This window comes from Centruroides vittatus, unplaced genomic scaffold (genome assembly GCF_030686945.1).
Source record: "Centruroides vittatus isolate TY-2023 unplaced genomic scaffold, ASM3068694v2 contig_628, whole genome shotgun sequence".
NCBI lineage: Eukaryota > Metazoa > Arthropoda > Arachnida > Scorpiones > Buthidae > Centruroides > Centruroides vittatus.
In genome coordinates this window covers 1,274,249-1,293,894 of record NW_027122385.1, presented here as the reverse complement: position 1 = coordinate 1,293,894, position 19,646 = coordinate 1,274,249, and positions in this window count along the sequence as shown.

The following is a 19,646-nucleotide window of genomic DNA, read 5'->3' as shown; positions in this document are numbered from 1 at the left end:
ATAAATAGGAAACAATGAAAACTTTTTATATTCTTTTAGAATAATTAGATATGCTCTTTATCTAGAAACTCATATTGAAACTAGATGGACGGAGTACAGTATCTTTAGTAAGTTTTTATCAATTCCTATTTGTCTTAATTCATTGTACATTAGGTGAATATCTAGAATATTTTGCTAAACCACTAGAACAGATCGTTCAATGGCTTACTACATTTTAGATAAAATTTATTTAAGATATAAATACTTTCAAAATATAAGAGAAATTCAATAAATTTCCTATGGATAAATTCATACCACACTTCCTTAATGCATTCAATCAATTCATATCAAAGCTATCGTTCTCCAGAAGAGATTTATTCAGTTCTAGATGATCATCAAATCCGCATGAATTCTGATCATTCCACTTTATTATAACCAAAATTTATTGATAAATCTTATTTATTTGCAAAATAAAGATAATTATAAAACGGTATTTTATACAAAATGTATTTTCTAATTTTCATAAATAGCATTTTAAAAAATTTAAATATTACCATGCCAACATTATAACATTTAATAAGAAAAGTTTTAATTTTGTTTTATTATAAAGTTAAAAACATAATTACACGTCTGAGATAGTAATTATTTTTCTTAAATTAAAAGACTTATTGTATATTATATTAAAAATGTATAGTGTATTAAAGTAAAATTAATATTTTTAATATATTTTGTTAAAAGGAAACAAGGAAATTGAAGCAGGAAATCATTTATCATCCAATATCTCATGTGAAAGGATCATTAACATTATAAAGAATTTGTTTTTGGTAAAGAGTTTGGGAAATATCTAGTCAGAATCTTATATCGTGGATAATGATGGCGTAGTAAATGAACGAAGGTAAAACCATAATACTTAATGATATACTCTACCATTTGAAGACCAGATGATGGAGTTGCAGAAAAGTGTCATTAAATATTATACAGAAATAAGGCTTTCTAGCAAAAAAGTCGTTAAATTACAAAGTGATAGCAATTTTTTTTTAACTTTAATCAATGAGTTAACTGAAACGATATTGTGTTATTAGTTCAAAATTGTTTACTTCAAAATTTCTAAGAAACGTAAAAATATCGTCAATATAGAAAAAATAATCTGTTCTTTTTATTTCTTTTAAATTATTATAAAATATTATATAAAATTGAAGTGAATTTTGTGATTTACATTTATTTATTAATTACTACGAAGTTATAATTTTTTTTCGTTATGAAGGATAAGATTATCTGAAGCTGGAAGTGATAGAAACTTGAAGTTTTAGGTAATATTCTAGATATTAATTTAATACATCATTATGTATTAAATAGCAACTATTTACTTAGAGCAACTCTGGTTCTTCTAACATTAAAACTGAGAGTGTTCCACTGTAATTTATATAAATAAATATAATAAGTATGATAGTGGTGATGAATAGTAAATTGAAAAAATCGCTTTTTAATGAATTGTTATGTAATTCAATTTTTACACATTTTCAATTGATATTTTAAAACTAAAATTTACGATAAGAAAGAGTACGTAACAACAATTTTTCTTTCTTTAATTCTAATGAATTAAAGAAAAAATTAATTCTAATAAAGTTTCATTAACTATTTATTAGAAAATCATTTGAAAATACAATATGTAATTTCATTCGTTGAGCAAATATAAAAATTACTTAAATGCATGAAAATATTTTTTGGATTTATGCCAAGAGAGAAAAATTAAAATGTCTGCCATTATGTACTATTTTGATAAAAAGAAATAATAGAAAATGAATTACAAGTTTATAATTGATAAATACTGCTTAAAGTTATTTAAATACATTCAAAATTATTTTATTTTAATTATATGAAAAACTAAAATAACATTAGTTACATCAAAAAAGTTTTCCATTGCATATACCTTATATTACTGTATTGGTTTATAATCGCTTTGTCAAGTAATAAAATATAGAACTTTTAGTGAGTAAAATTAAAATATTTTACGTTTTGAATTAAAAATTATCGAAATATTTTTAAAATTGATAATTTTATAAAAATGATGATACGAGAGGCAACAAACCCCCAGTTAAGAAATTGCTATGAAATAATTTTATGTGATGAAATATGTAACTTTAGAAAGGATTTTCATAACATTTCGTATATTTATAATAAGGTACAGTAACCCCTCGTTATATCGCGCATGTCGGGAGACAAACCAAATGAGTGATATATCAGATTGCACGAGATAACCGATATATCTATCCACATGTTTTGACTATTTTCGATCTTCATCCTTTTTTGTGGGTTGTATTTCATACAATGATAAAATAAGGTAATATTTCTTTGCCAGTAAAAATTTGAATGCAGGAGATCTTTAAAAATTATTGGTCTAGGAACTTTTATATTTGGAAGACAAAAAAGCCCGATATATCCGAATAAGCCATATAACGAAAGGCTCTGTATTAAAATACTTAGAAAAAGTACTATAATTTAGTTATATACTATACAACAATTTATAGTATTTTTATAATTAACACTTTATGCATTATAATCTCTCTTAAGACCAGTTATAAAAATAAAATTATAACAACGTTTTAAAAATAACAGAATTAGAATTAGAATTTTTAAATAAAGCATAATCTCGGAAATATTTGAAGACAAAAATTCAAGCGACAAACAGACGAACAGACTGAAAATAACAGGCAAATTTTCAAAAACAAAATGTTTTTCTATTCAACCTGAAAATACTACATATTCGAAATTCTTTTCACTCCAGATAGTTTTATTTATTTTGAATTTTTTGAAATTTTATTAATATATTTTTCATGATAACTTGAACGAAAATTTAAAAATTCATCAAATGGAACCCCGATACTATTAATCCAATAATAAGATAAAATTTTAAAAAATTAACTAAATTACTTTATAACTTTATAAAAATTATATTGAAAGAATATCTTAAGATAAAAATTACTAAAATATTCTCCGAATAAGTAATAAAAAAACGGAAGATGATAAGCATAAAAAAGATAAAAGGAGGAATAGAGTAATTGGTTTCCTAACTGAATGCATTACTTAGCTGAAAATTTAATTGATAAAATCTTACTCTGCATTACTTTTAAATGAACCAGTCAAATGCATGCCAAGTATGATTTTATCAATCAATCTTTAGAAAAGTTAAGATATTCTGCTCAAAACTAATTATTTCTTATTTTTAGATCCTTTCAATGCTTTATAATAGTTATGGAAGGTTCACAAATCAATTAATATTGATCGTTATGTCACTATAAATGAACTGTATCTAATAAAAATAGTATTGTAATGTAAATTTATAATTATCAGTAAAATATCTATATAATTTAATTAAATGTAACTAAATTTAATAGATTTTTCTACCTATAAAAGTCAAAAAATTACAAACTTTTCTTATCAAATTCATTGTAATAGACAATGGATCTAGTATGTATGAGTAACAACAGCAAATTGTAACTGGTTATATTAATGACGCTAAATAAAATTTCATATATTAAGTCTTTATATTAAATCTAGTAATTAATTAATAATAATATAAAATTTGATTTAAATTATTTGAAATGTAATAAACTGATGTAATTTTACTACGATAGCATTCTAAAGTCACTCATTTAATACTATTTAACATTTAAATATTTAAAATCTTATATTTATTTATAATTAACAGATATTTTGAAAGAAAACAATTAAAAGTTTTGATCAATTAAAACCGGAATATTTCTAGTTTATAAAATTTCGAAGTCCAATTAAATACATAGAGCGACGAATAAACAATTCTTAGTCATTATTAGTCTTATTGATTAAAAATACAATATTGTGGTATGAAAGAGGAAAACTGCCTATGGGTTACCAATTACATATCTTCTATGATTAATGTTGATTTTCTTATTCTGCAGATATGTTTGACTTTTGCTGAAACAGTACTCTTATCGTCATCAAAACTTTATCGCATTATCATCAATTTAATTAACACGCTAATTAGATTTTACTAATTCTTAAATTGAAAACGTTTTTTAAAACCATTTTAAACGGTGAATAAAATAACATATACGATAACGTTTTACGTATATTTTAATTGTGTCTATTTAGATTTTTAAATAAGTTAACAATAATAGTTCTAGTCTCTACTCTTACAGCTAAATGATTTATAAATTAAATTCTTATCTAAAAATATTTAATAATTGTTATACCTATTAAATGTCCTTCTTAAACCATAATTTCTGTCGTCTAGAGGAAGTAATTCCAACGGTTATATTCAATAAATATGACATAAAGTGCTGCATAAAATGGTTAATAAATCTTCCTCGACGTAAATCAATAAATAATATTGCCCCATTGATTATAAATTAAAATGCTTATTCAGCAAACGAGTATTAATTATCGATAGTTGTATAAAACATTCATTCGAATAGCAATCCATTCCACATACATATACATATTAATTATTTAAATTAAAGAAAATTATTAGCTCTTGTTATTGGATTTTGTTTATAGAGCGAAAGAAAATAAAATTGATAAAATACAATTTTAAATGTTTAATTTATTTATTAAACTTAGTATTAGTGTAATTGATTTCTAATGAAAATATATGTAACTTTGTGATGGAATTGAAGATAAAATTTAAAAAATTATATATATATATATATTTAGAGCTACACAAACTAAAGTTTAAAGATTCGATTTTATACATTTTACGATATTATTGTTGCTGACTAGTCGAAGAAGTTTCTTGGCACTGACGTGATCAAACAAAGAAAACTGAAAGTAAAAACGAAAAAAAGACTATTATCAAATAACATAAAAATTTATTTTAAGGATACAAACTTTTTTCTAAAATATAATTCTTCTTCTTTGTTTTCTGAATTTGTTTTTTATTTTGTAAAAATTGTTGAACGTCAAGTAAATGAAAATTTTATAAAAATATCGTAACGTTTTGGGATTTGATTATATATTTTTCGGTAAGATGAAAGCTACCATGGAAATTAAAACCTGAATTCAGTGATTGGAAGTGAGAGAAATTTGTCTTGGCAGTAATCTTGTCACAAGTCCAACGGGAAAATTCGAGGTAATTGGATTTAGATGGTTTGCGGGATGAATGCAGCCATCAAAATATAACTTGAAATAATACCGGAAAAGAAACAATAAAATAACATTACTACGTTATCAAACTGTATAAAATTTATATTAAATATAATACTATATGGTTCTTTTTTAAAGTATATATGTTAATATTTGATTAATCAGTTTACACAAAATTTATTTTTTTATTAATATATGCTGTTGATATATTAAAAGAAGTTAGATCCTAAAAGACTTTAAACAATAGTTTTTAAACTGATAATTTCTTAATTTTTAAAAATAATAATTATAACGTTACACTAGAATTTAAAGCTTATAGATTTTGCTACATTTCACTGTATCTATAGATATATTCAATATTTGAAACAGGAATAATCGAATATAGTTTATCAATAGTTTCTTTAAAATTAATAGTATATATGTAACAATATAACATGGAAGAGTACTCAGTATATGAGTTCTCAAAATAATTAATTTAGGCGCAAAGAAGATATAATATAAACTAATATAATGCTAAACTTGTTTACATATTATATATAGCTGCCGCTTTATTTGAAATAAATCATTCGATACTGATTTTAAGATTGATCATCGTTTATTATTATTATTAATATTTATTTATTTTTTGAGTAATTTAGTAAATAAAGATGAAATGTATCTATGAAAACGACACACAAAGATTTTGATTGTGTCAGTTAAGTACCCAAAGCAAAATAAAATCAATTCAATAAATAAAGTAGGTTCTGCATAGGAAGAAAGCTTTATTATATATATTTTATTAGATACAATAATTCAGTCATCATTGAATTTCTATTAGTATGTATATTTAATAAATTAGTATTGATAATACTTTAAAATTTATATAAAATATTTAGCTCCTTACATTATTTCCACTTTGAAAAAAGCAAAAATGATAAAAGTTGAACTATCAACATCGCTTTCTCTTGAATGTAGACGTAACATTTCAATTATAAAGACAATAACCGAAGGACGAATATATAAAAATATCGAATTTCTCGTAATATATTCAAAAATCCAATATTGGTCAAAGTTAAACATTTAAAACATTTAAACACGATAAACATTTATTAAATTTATGCTTGAACGTAAATTTTTAATATATTAAACACTTCAAACGTCATATTACATCAACTAATTAAAATATTCTTCAAATTAAATGATTTACCTTAGAATAATTTTAAAAGCATGACAGGAGAAAAAACAGTTAATTATTAATGCAAAGGGACTGTAAACACACAAAAAAGTTATCCAGAAATTCTTCTTTGACTATGTTTTCATACGTAACTTATTCATTAGTAAAAAATTAATTAATTTTTTTGCTTTAATTAAGTGTATTATTCAATAGTCGATACAACCAATTTATGTATTCACTAGTTTTTTCGGATTTACATTTATATTTTTTTCAGATATAATAACAAAAATATTATCTTAAGATCATCTTACAATTCTGATTAAGCAAAAGCCAAGTAATTTGATTCCTTAAAAACAATATATTATAAAGTGGTGATATATTTCCTTCAAATGAAATAAAATGACTTAAATGACTTTTCTAGCTGCTTTAAAATATGCAATACTATTTATTTTTTCAAGTAACCTTAAAATATTGTTTATAAATATTGCAGTCGCTGTTATCTTTTATAGCAAATAATATAATTATATAAATAAGAAATGTAATTTTTAAATTAATTAATTACTCAAAATGTTTAAATTTAATTTAAAATAATTACGAAGTTTATTTTAATGAATTAATAAATTTTACTTTATTTAATTTTAAGATTTTAAATAATTATAACAAAAAAAATTACAATTGCAATAAATATAATAACGTAAATATTTAATATATAAATTAAATTGAATTCTATTTTTAATATATATAATTCAAAGACATTATTTATGGATTTTATTTCCTGATTAAATATGAAAACTATTTTGAAAAAATAAATAAAATTTTATTATAAATTAATTTAAATTTAAAGCGATCAATTTTTAAATGCAATAACATAATATTTAAAACTTAATTTTTTTAATATTATAAATTAAGCATTTATGCTTATTTGTACTAATTAATAAATCAGAATTGAGGATTAAGGAGAAAATATGCAATACTTAGGGAAGAAAATATATAAATTTGTTTTGTTTTTCAAAGCCAAAGAAAAGAGGAAAGCAATTTAAATTTCCTTTTTCGAATTTTTCACTCTAGTACTAGAGAATATAATTGCTTTAGAAATCTTACGCATATTAATCAGTTCGTAACGTGAATGATGTAAGACAGTTTATTTATTTAATTAGTAGAAAGCATAAATAATTCTTTATTCGTGATCATTCTTATGTAATAACTTCAATATTTATATTTCTTATGTCAGAAAACAATATAATTTATTCTGATGTAATACTAGTTTTCTGAGAATATTATTATTTTTAAAATAATCTTTTATATGGAAGTAAATAAATAATTTTTGATTTATAATACTAAAGTTATACTTATTGTTATCATTATATATTATGATATTAAAAAATATACAATAATAGAGACTGTTGAATTATTATGTGATTTTTTAAAAATATTTTAAATAAATTTTTAATTTATACAGACAGACACCAGACGTAAAATATTAATTATTAAATATATCTAGCACATTGTTTGTTTAAAGAGGGAAACTTATTCTAAGAAAAAATTAAATTATTCTAAAATGTATTTTTTATCATTTTAATATGATGAATATTTAATAAAAAATTTTCATAAATTGTTTATTAAGATGGATTATTACGTCGCAAATTACAATTTATTTTATTTTTATAAAAATCATTTATTTTATTTGTAAAAATAAAATAATTTTTTTATATAGATAAAAAAATTTTATATGAAATATTATTAATAATTAAGCATATTTGATGAATTTATACAGAATTTTAATGAATATATCATTAAGATCGCTTCGTTATAATTTAGAAAGGAAAATATGAACAGTTATTAATCATTATTATCTATTCAATGAAGATATGCTTAATGATAAGCAAATATCCTTCACAAATAATCCAATTAAAACGTTGAATTTAGTAGTATTTATACAGTTCATACAGAACATTTAGAATAATTGCTGAAATTGTTGAGCGATGGCAGAAATTTTATTTGTTGATAGTTACATTTTGAATTATTAATTATTAGAAACGCCTGGGACCTTTTGATTGATAGCAGTTTTATTTGATTTCTTCGAGAACATGTTCAACCTTTTAACTAAATAAAATTTTTAGAAACTATCTCGTTATTAAATAAAACTTTGTGAAATGTTTTAATTAATTATTGTTCTATATCTATTTATAATTAATTTAATTAAAATAAAATTATATATTATCTGTTGTTTAATAATAATTGTTATAGATATAATAGTATAAGCTCTAAACTTCGTATTTTTTGTTTATTTAATGAAGCTCGTGAATTACGATACAGACACAATCTCCTTACATTGAAAAATAACAAAGATGACAATTTTTTGTACATATTTTTTACCTGTCTGAACTGAAAACGATATTTAATTTGTATAATCATTCTCAAACAGTTTATTGTACAAGACTAATGTAATCTTATTTTTAAAATTACAGTTGTCAGATGACTTAACATTCTTATCTCCAGGTGAGGGGAGATAGTGCTTCTTATTATAGCTGAATAAATAAATAGATAACTATTGATAATTAAAAATGTTAATTGTACAAACCTATTGTATTCCTATTTTTCTATGTTTAGAAATTGCACAAGAAATTGTTGTAATAGCACTGTCATAACTAATAATTGTCATATAAATGTATTTCATTCTGTATGGAACAGGAAACTAATCATTATAGAATAAAAGTTGATTGATTTTTAAAAAAAATGTTCTAATTAGTGAAATATTAAATAAAGTATAATTTAATTATTTAAATTTATTACGGAAAACTTATATATATTGTTCTGGATAATAACGCATTAAATAACAAAACATTTTAAATATAAAAATCGATAAATGGCATCGAATGCTTAACGTAAAAAATATGAAAACTTTTTTGAGTATTTTATTTTCGTTTTAAGTTTCATGTAGAAAAATAAAATATTCCGTTATCTGAAACTCATCAAACACTTTATCGCGATTTGAGTTATGTAAATGCCAAAAACTTTTGTAAATATACGAATGCATACTTTAATTAAGCCAATATTTTCAACTCTTAAAGCTAAAAATGTATTGATTTAGTTAAAAAACGAATTATTCATATAAAAAAACGCTTTTTAAATATTAATTTAGATTTTAAATAATTAATAAATTTTAAAAAACAAAAAAAACTTATTTTATTTAATTTTTAATTAACTTTTTAATTTTATTTCATTCATTATCATTGCTAACTTTAAAAGTTATTAATAATAATATTTAAGATAATAATAAACACGACACATTTGATGACAAAATAATTAAAAATTTATATTTACCAACTTTGTGATTTGTTAGTTATTTTTAAAATATGCTCTAATTTCGTTATTTAAATAATTTATTACTATTTATTCAAACTAACTCAAATATCAAACCTCTCTTCTACGGGGCAAGGTTAAGTTATTGGAGACTTAATAATCTAGCTCTTTAGAAAGGAGAGTTAGGTTATTAAACTTCCTAACTGAGTGGGAGTAACGTAACATTACTACAAGTTATCCCGTAGTGGCGGTTACATTATATGACTATTATATGCTTTTATATTCAAATTTTTATATATAAGACTGAAGCTTAATTAGAAACATATAAACTAAAAACTCGGAGAAAGATAAACGCTATTTTATAAAAAAGAGTATTAAAGAATAATAATCATGCAATTTGGATAAAATATATTTACTCTTAACACTTAAACTGTTATAAAGAAAAGGTACAGTTCCAATTCAACTAATAAAAATATTATTATTCAATCGTGTCATTTTATCTTCATGCTAAGGATCAAATGCCAAATCTTTGCTGTAGGGTGCCAACAATATATATATTTTATTTTTAAAAAAAAATTGCTGAGGATTTTGTAATGTGTGTAAAGAGTCATATTTTATATGCTAATTATCTAAATAAACTTTTGGCGTTGTTGATAAGTTCTTTCAGTTTTTATTATAAAACTGTGATTACTTATGAAAGAAACGTTGTGGTATTTTAATAATAAATTTATTAATTTTTAAATTAATTTTACATATTTCGTATGATAATTATCTTCATACAAAATGAAAGACAAAATATATTAGCAACCGTTTCATTACAATTAAATGATTGCTACCACATTTATATTATATTATAATAAGAAAACAATAAAAATAGTCTGAATTTTAAATGATTTACTCATAAAAAGTTTTAGTTTTTTCTTTCGATTTTAATTTTTATCATAAAAATAAGAATTGTGATATAAATTTATACGTTTAATAAAGTAATTATACGAAATTAAGCAAGTTTTCCTCGGCTTACTTATATGAAAAATATCGAAAATTTAATGTCTATACAAAGGTTTTTACTAATAATTTCTTTTTCGTATTTTAATAAATGGAAAATGTTAACATTACGATTTTCTTACTGTGCTAAAAATGTCAAGTTTAAGAAAAACAAAGAAAGATGTTCTATATGTTTAGTTAAATATGATCTATATTAAAAATCATGATTAATTTATCGACGAATGAATAAAGTTTTTCAATACCGGCAATCTTTTGTAAGTTATATACTAAAAAACCAAAACGAACAATCATTATTCCCTAGAAAAACAACCATTTATCTTGAGGAGTCTTGACAAAAGGTCAAACGAACGCTTATAACGAAACAGAAGGTCAAGTATCGATTTATTCTTATTTTCTGGCTAAATAATTTCTCCAAAATCGGAGTTTTTCTAAGTATTTAATATATGTATTTCTATTGTAGTTTACAAATAATTTTTATACCTTTTTGTAAGTACAAGCAGAATATACGATAGAATAAAAACTAATTTCTTTAATATATCCGAAGCTAAAAAGATTTAATTAAGTAATTATTATCTATTCTATTATTCTATTTTATCTTTTAAGATTTTTATAAAAAAATCTAAAAAGATAAAATAGAAAATTAATAAATAATTACTCAATTAATTCTTTTTAGCTTCGGATATATTAAAGAAATTAGTTTTTATTCTATCGTACATTGTGCTTGTACTTACAAAAAGGTAAAACTTTATTTGTAAAGATTTGATCTTGCAAGAATGATGTAATAAGGAAAACATTTCTCTTTACTATCAATAACTTCAAGGCATCCTCCTGAATCGCTTTCACAATCCAATCTTTAGCCTACTTCTTTTTTGTTCTTATTCAATGCACAATTTTAAAAATAAAATTATGGAAATAAGTAAATGACAATGCTTATTAGAAATCTTTATTAATTTAAGTTTAAGTTTATTACTTTTAAATTTATTTGAATTTAAATATTCATATTTTTATGTAAATATTTATTACTGTTATTAAATGTAAATTAGTGATAAAAATATTTATTATTAATAAACGTTGAATTGTTTAATATTCAGATTTACGTTTAAAAATATTAGTTTAATTATTGATGTATAATACAATCTCGGTAATCCGGCTCTTCGCTAGTTCAATACGTCGTAGAAGCTTCCAACTAGTTATAACGGCAGTTATCGAGCTTGAACTTGAACACTAGACCTTGGGCACAATGTTAAGCTCGTTATCTCAGGTTACTCGAAAAAAGATACTTAATAGCAAAAATATTGTACAAACATAAAAACCAGTCTCTGAAATTTCCCAAAATATTGTACAGTACCTCCTAGGTAAATTTAATGGGAATCCACCAACAATGCAACATTGATTACAGGTGACGTCAGCGTTCTCGGATGTTTTGACCACTGGTCCAACTTATGTTTCTCTGCTTCATTACTTATATCGAACAAATTTGGTTGCACTCTACACTATCAAATTCATTTGTGCGCCATTGTTATCTTACAATAATCTTACAATATCCTAATTGGACATTATTTCAGTCCTAAATATGTCGGATTACCGAGATTGCACTGTATTTACTGTAATTTTATGTACATGCTAATAGTAATAATTTATTTTGCAGAATTATATGCGTACATAATATTTCTTAAACTAGAAATGAAATGTTATCAATACATTATTATAAAATATATATATATATAAAGTTATTTATTACCTGCTAGCCTCGTTATTATGGAAATTTTAATTATTTAATAGACTTTTACATTATTTTAAAACATGCTGTACGTATATATTTCTATATTTTTAAATAATTATATTCGAACTTTTTAAAATAATATCAGCAAGAATTAGTTCTACTAATTTCTATTTAGAAAAATATTATCTATTCATTTGTAAATCTGTTATAACAATTGGCTAAATTAAGAAAGAATTTCTACACTTTAAATATATAACACTTTATATATATTTATTTAAAGTGTAGAAATTATAAATTTCAGTGATTCTACACTAGTTTCTCATTCAAATTATGATAGTATTAAGCCATTGCTTTCATCTCGATATAATCAATTCTTTAATCATTAAATTACCTACTCAAGTAATACTAAGTACTGTACATCAAAAAACTTTAAGGTATATATACTTTGTTAATAATTTCAATGTTTATTTTCTTAATTTTATTTTATAATTCAAAACAAATGATAGAATATAGAGTAGTTTTATTTATTTATTCGCTTATTTCTAAAATTAGTCTTTAGAAATGAATATTTACTTAGAAATTTTAATCTGAAACAGAAAAGATGTTACTGAATTATGAACCGATTAATTGTGTACACATTTTTAGAACACCATGAACAATATAAAAATTTAAGTATGCTATTCTAAAATTTCACTGTAAATCATATTAATAGCATTTACTTTTGATAATATTACAATTTTATTAAAAAAGAATATATTTATATTATTTATTAGAACACTGGATCTCATTTGAATTTATTTAAATTTATCTGAAAGTAGTAAAAATTATCATTAAATTATATTGGACGTTAGTATATTGCATTTTAAAGTAATTTATGTTCTAAATTATTTTATTTATTCATTAATTTAACATTACGTATAGGAAATATATATATATTAGAAACTTTATAAATAAAAATAATTTTATTCGTTTTGGATTTATAATTAGAAACAGAAAAGATTTTAAAAATATATACCGTATATAAAATTTGATTTTATGCAATAAACGATCTTTATCATTAAATCAAAATTCAGTTTAATATTGAAACTGAAGTAGAATATAGTTTGAATCAGATTTTGGAATAAAAAGAAATACTAATGGCATAAAACTCGTAGTAATTTATAAATAATTAACACTTGCGTATTATAAAATGCACTATAAATGATTAAAAGTTGTAAAGTAATTAATCCAGAATAGAAAAATATAAATTAAATAATATAAATATTTATTACATATACCTCTAAAATTATGTAATGATAAATATTACATGATAATAAATGGTTCCAAATTTGTGATTAAGTCCACTTTATTCACATTATCATATAATGAATGAGCTATAAAAATGTTTATATATTCTGGAGAAATAATTCGATTTAAAAATTATTATTAAATCCACATTAATGCCTGACAATAAATTTTTGATGTGTTTAGATGATTTATGAATCAGTAATTAAAATTTATAATAGCATAAGCAAATAAAATGTTTAGGTACTATATCAATATTCAAGATTACTTTAACTTATCATTTATATTGAAAAGAATGTATTTGATTTATACCATTTGCTAAGAAATACTTTTATTTACCTTTCATTTAATTAATTAAATTCTTATAATTTTCTTATAGGTTTTAAAACTTATAATCTTCTTATTTCATATTATAATTATATCTTTTATAATATAAGGTAATATTTTTTAGGAAATAATATAAAGTAAAATGCATTTAAAAGCATTATGGCAGCTAATATAAAAAATCTGTTAATAAAATATATTTTATTTTCTAAGATCAGCAATAAGTTAAACAAAAAGTAATTTATAAAATTTAATTTACTATCCACTGTGCAAAATAATTCTTAAACATGTATATAAAGTAATTAATTTTCATAAGAATTAACAAATTTATCTTTATTAATGCTATATTCAACAAAAAGAGTTTATATTGTGGTAATTTCTTTCTACTCATTTAATGATAATTAATTACTTTTAATTCAACAACTGACTTCATTATTTAATTTAAAAAAGTGGAAGCTAGAATAATCAATACAGCCTATGATATAAATAACGAAACCAATTATAAAATAAAATAAAGATTAAAATTAAAAAGCAGCAAATGTTATTTTTCTTTGAAAATTCTTTTTCTTACATCATTATTTGGTAGCCATTAATTTATTAGTTTTCTATAAATATCTAGAATTACAAATGAAAAAGTTTTGCTTATACAATATAGATTTTCACTGTTCAAAAATGTCTCTAATTACTATAAAGTATATCTTACAAATAAAACTAAGTAAAATAATTGTCCAATTAGTAGTTAAATAGAATAAAATATATTTTTAAAATATTTTTTCATAAACATATACAATTTATTTTTCAGCGAATTAATACTAATACTTATAACAGATTTGTTTTAAAAAATAAATTTTAATTCATTTATTAATTTTCTTAATTTGATTTCAAAGATAAATTAGTAATGGTGTTTTTAAAATTTTATTATTTTAGTTTTTCTTTCGGTTTTTGAAAGAAAAAAAGTGGAAAAATTTGCATTTTTTTCTAAGAGTTTTTTAGAAAATGTTTTACAATTTTTTAGCGGTAAACTTTATTTTGAACAGTATAAAAGGATGGATATGGAAATTAAGAATGCTCCGATGCTTCGAATGAATATTTATTAAGAGTAGATACGAAAAGTTTTTCTTTTTAAATTAATCCAATATTATTCTTTTATATCATGTATGAAAGTAAATCGTGGTAAAGAGTTTCAATCACTTCGAAGATACACAAGTATAATAGCAATGATTCTTCATTTTCTTAATGCAAACAAATTGTTTACCCGGTTGTATTAAATTTTGCAAACTTCGAAAACCGTTTTCTTCGTTACATTATCCAACACCTTTCAACATTAAAATTCCAGAGCAAATATCCATAAAAGCTCTTATAGCTGAAACTATTGTACATCGTTTCCATTCTCTCAGTTAGAATGAAGAGGAAGATTCTCTGACATCTAAACGACAGTAAAATACTCCAAAGCCGGCAGTCATTAACCAGTGACTCTTTTATCGGTCCCAAGGTATACAGTTTACCTGACTAATACTTACCTGTTGTTATTGTATCTATCTGAATGATACAACATTTGGATGTTATGGCAAGGCTATAGACAGGAATAAGGGGTCTCTTTGTGCGACTTGTCTAGATTAAGAGAACTGTTTAGTCCCAGTGTATGCCGTTAAAACTAACCAGCAAGCCCGTGTTATTGTCTTAGCTAAACTGTATACCCTCCAGTTTTCTTTACAAAGCTGCTTAATGATACGTTAACGACGGATCTCAAAGATGTTTCTCTCAGGAACACTTCAACTGTTTTTCTTATCTTTCCCTTCATCTCCAATGTTGGATAAAGCAATAGTGTCACACTTCGATACCAATTAAGGCAATTATCTCGATTAAAAAGGTGATTTATTATAAGTTGGCTTCTTATTAAAGAAAATATCTTTTAAACTATGATTATTTTTGATCGATATTTACTAAGTTTATAAATTCATCTTTCAGAAAACTGTTTACAAAATATTAATAAAAGTAAAAAGAAAATAGCTAATTATCGTATTCAATTAAATTTACATTTTTACATATATCATCAATCTTTCATATAATATTTAGTAAATATTTTATGAAATATTATCAAAAAGAAATTATTATTATAAAATTTATAAAATGTAAGGAAAACAACCTTCGATAAACTTATTGAATTCAGAGTTTTCAAATTTATTTAAACTTAACTAGATCACATAAAAGGTTTTTCTTTTAGTTTTTTTTTTATATTTAGTATTCGGTATGTTTCGTATATAATCGATTTTTACACATGAAAAAGTACTATTCTTAATCGCCTCACGACAGGTTCTTTTAAATCGATACGATTTTGGAAGAATCATCATTCATCTTTGAATAAATGGTGAACTATTCAGAAATATTTCAGACCGTTCAGAGCAATTCTAGATATCAATAAAAGCTATACATTCTAAACTTTTCTTATTAGGTAAAAATTTTTATAAAAATTAAAAGATATACATATTTTAAATCGATAATATTAAAATTTACAACTATATTACATAAAATCCAACTACGAATTAAATTTTATAGTATTTCAATGCACATATTAAAGAAATTCTTTGACGTATAAACTTTTGTTCGTGTAAGAAAGTGAAACTGTAGAAAGGCCTGTCACCATCAGAACCTTCAAATACCACATATTGTCGGTATTTCTGACAGATGAGGAGACTGTGGCGACATTAAGATCCTGCAGGGTGGAGAACTGGATGTCATTCGGAATTCTTCTACACTTGTATTTCTTGTAGTAACTATAACAGATACTTGTACATCCGTTTTCCACTTGGTCTCATGCAGTGTCTTTTCACTATCCTATTATAAGTTTGGAATTTTGTCTTCTGTTTCTATTGGTGAAATAACCACTTCAATTTCACGAATGAAAGATAATTTCTATAAGTGAAAGATAGGAATGTTCTTACATCAAATAAGAAAAAGAACTTTTTATAAAATTGTTACTTTGATGAAATATATAAAGATTTCTAGTTATTTCTTTTCATTATGATTATTTATTAACGATAATATTTACATAATAATAAAAAAGAGGAACCTCTACTATGAATTATTAATAGAGATTAATTATAAAATATTATCTTCATATTGACATAATAATATTTGAAAAAGTTGATTATTTTGAATTATGTTCTTCATTTATAAGATTTTTTTATTTTTTCACTGAAATAATTTATAATAACGAATAATTAATGGAATAATTTCTATTGAAAGAAAAAAATATGTACTTAATTAAAAATATCTGAATATAATATAATTAAACAGTCACTTTATATATCATATTTACTAAGATATTTATGGAATATATTTACCAGAAAACGTTTTACTGAAAAACAAATCTTCCTAATAAATTCAATGCAAAAATTCATCATTCTGGATTAAGAAATTCAGAGTGACGATATCCATCAAGAAATGTTGCAATAGATTTTAATAATTCAAATGCACATAATACTCTTACTATTATAAATTATAATGTTTATCAAACATCGAATTATCTACAAATAAACGATTTGAAATGAAATTAAACAGAAATAATTTAGACATTTATGACATATAGTATTTGATCTCTTGTAAAAAATATACAGACATAACTAATATTAATGTTTCTTTAAGATACATTCATTGACAAAAAATTACACAAGAAGATAAAGAGGCGTGGGAATCGAATGAAACCTACTAGTGTGAACGCAATGAGTCTAATGACGATGATAATGAGTGATTACAATATTATAGCAAACCGACAATTTCATAGAAAACGTTACAATTTAAAGAAATACTAACGATTCCTTTAAATTGTGAGGCCTTTCTTTTTTGGATAAATACAGCAATACAGTCAGACATGAAGGCATATAAACACCATATGCTATCTTGAGATAGCTTTGTTACAGATGTTGGAACTGCCGCTCCAGATTCCTCACATTCATAGACAGTTGTCGAAGTTGGCGTTCCAGCTGGTGCAACAAATGCTCGATGGGCGACAAATCTACAATAGAAACCGGACAGGCCAAGGAATTGTAGAAACATAATGGAGATATTCGTTGAAAACCTTATCTGTATGTGGTGAGCATTATCTTTCTAGAAAATGGCTGTTTCAACTCTGCCTTCAAATGTAACACATGAGGAGACAAGATTTCCTAGACGTACCATTGTGCTGTCAATAGCGAGGTTGCGGTCGAAGTTTTCGCCGCGAAAACATGTACGTGGTACGTTCAGCGCCGCCATCCTGTAAGCGTAGAAGCTTGACAATGGCATTTGGAATGTCAGTGGAATCATGCTGGACGTTTCAACGCCATTGTCAAACTTCTAGGCTTACGCTTAGAAACGCTAGGCTTAGGCTAGGATAGACGTACACTTTTGCGTTGAAAACTTCGGCCCCAACCTCGCTAATGTCCAGTCGTTCAAAGGACGTTGACGGCCTGAACTATCATAATGAATTGGCTCCTAAAACAACACATCAACAGTACATAGCTTTATGCCGAGTTTACGCCGTTTTGCAGTAATCAAATAATTCTATAAAACCAATAATAATAATTTGTTGATAAAACTTGGAAATCACGCGACTTTATCGTATCGAAACGGAGTTGAAAGGAAAAAAGCGACCCCTACGACTGTTAGACACAGAAGCGGCGATTCTTGTACAGTAGCTGAAGGACACGGGCGGGTGAACTTTGCACTTGCCTCCACAAAAGAGGATATCTTCGTACCTGCAAACCACGGGAGACGTGATCTTTGCACTGGCCAGATACAGAGAGACGATCCAAGAACAAAATAATCGAAGGCGATTGCTATGTTATTTTGTTCATTTTAGCGCCCATTTTCTGTTAGGCACACATAATACTGTTTTTATTTTTGACCCCTTGGCCTAAATTCCGTTAGGTGCGCTGGTCGAATCAGAAAGCAAAGACATTGCCACTGATATACCTTGTCTGATATACTGATATACTGATGTCATTCAATATACCTTTGTACATCGAAAACAAAGTCATGGACTCCTATTTTTACTTTCCTGGCTCTGTTATAGATAACAGAGGAAAAGTATAGCGATCGGTCAAAAAATGACCCCCCACCAAGATTTTTACATTTTTGGACTCGGAGCACCTTGAAACTTCGAGAAATGCAAAAAAATTCTGTTTGAAATTTAATAGTTCCTGTGCTACCTAAAATTTCGAAAATTTTGCAAGAAGGTTTGTATATTATCGTATTTTCGCGGAATGACTGGCATGCCGGTCTATCCGGGGGAGACTGTGAAATCAAATATTTCTGTATGGTATAAACAGGCTTGTTGTTTAATGCCGGCTTAAATGAGACTATAGATCCTTCTTTAGAGGACGCATTAAAAAAACGAAAGAGTTACGTCAGGCAAAAATGAACACGTTTTTATTCAAAAACTGTGAAACTGTCAGCATTACATCAAAAACTACGATTATACGATTAATTTCTTCATTTTGTCTTTTTAACGATATAAAATACTCGTGGAATTACGACAGTGTTTTTTTTTGTTTATTTTAATGTAATTCGAATCAAAAATGCAAAATAAACATATTGAATTTAAGAAACATGCCCTAAATTATCTCAAATTACTTCCATCGGCTTTGTATGAAATTTGAGAGGAAGGTGTTATTTTTAAGGATGAATTTTCGGGATGAATGATCAGTGTAGCCACCCTTACTAACTACTAATACTAACTACTATTAATATCAATAAATCACTAATTGTTTTATA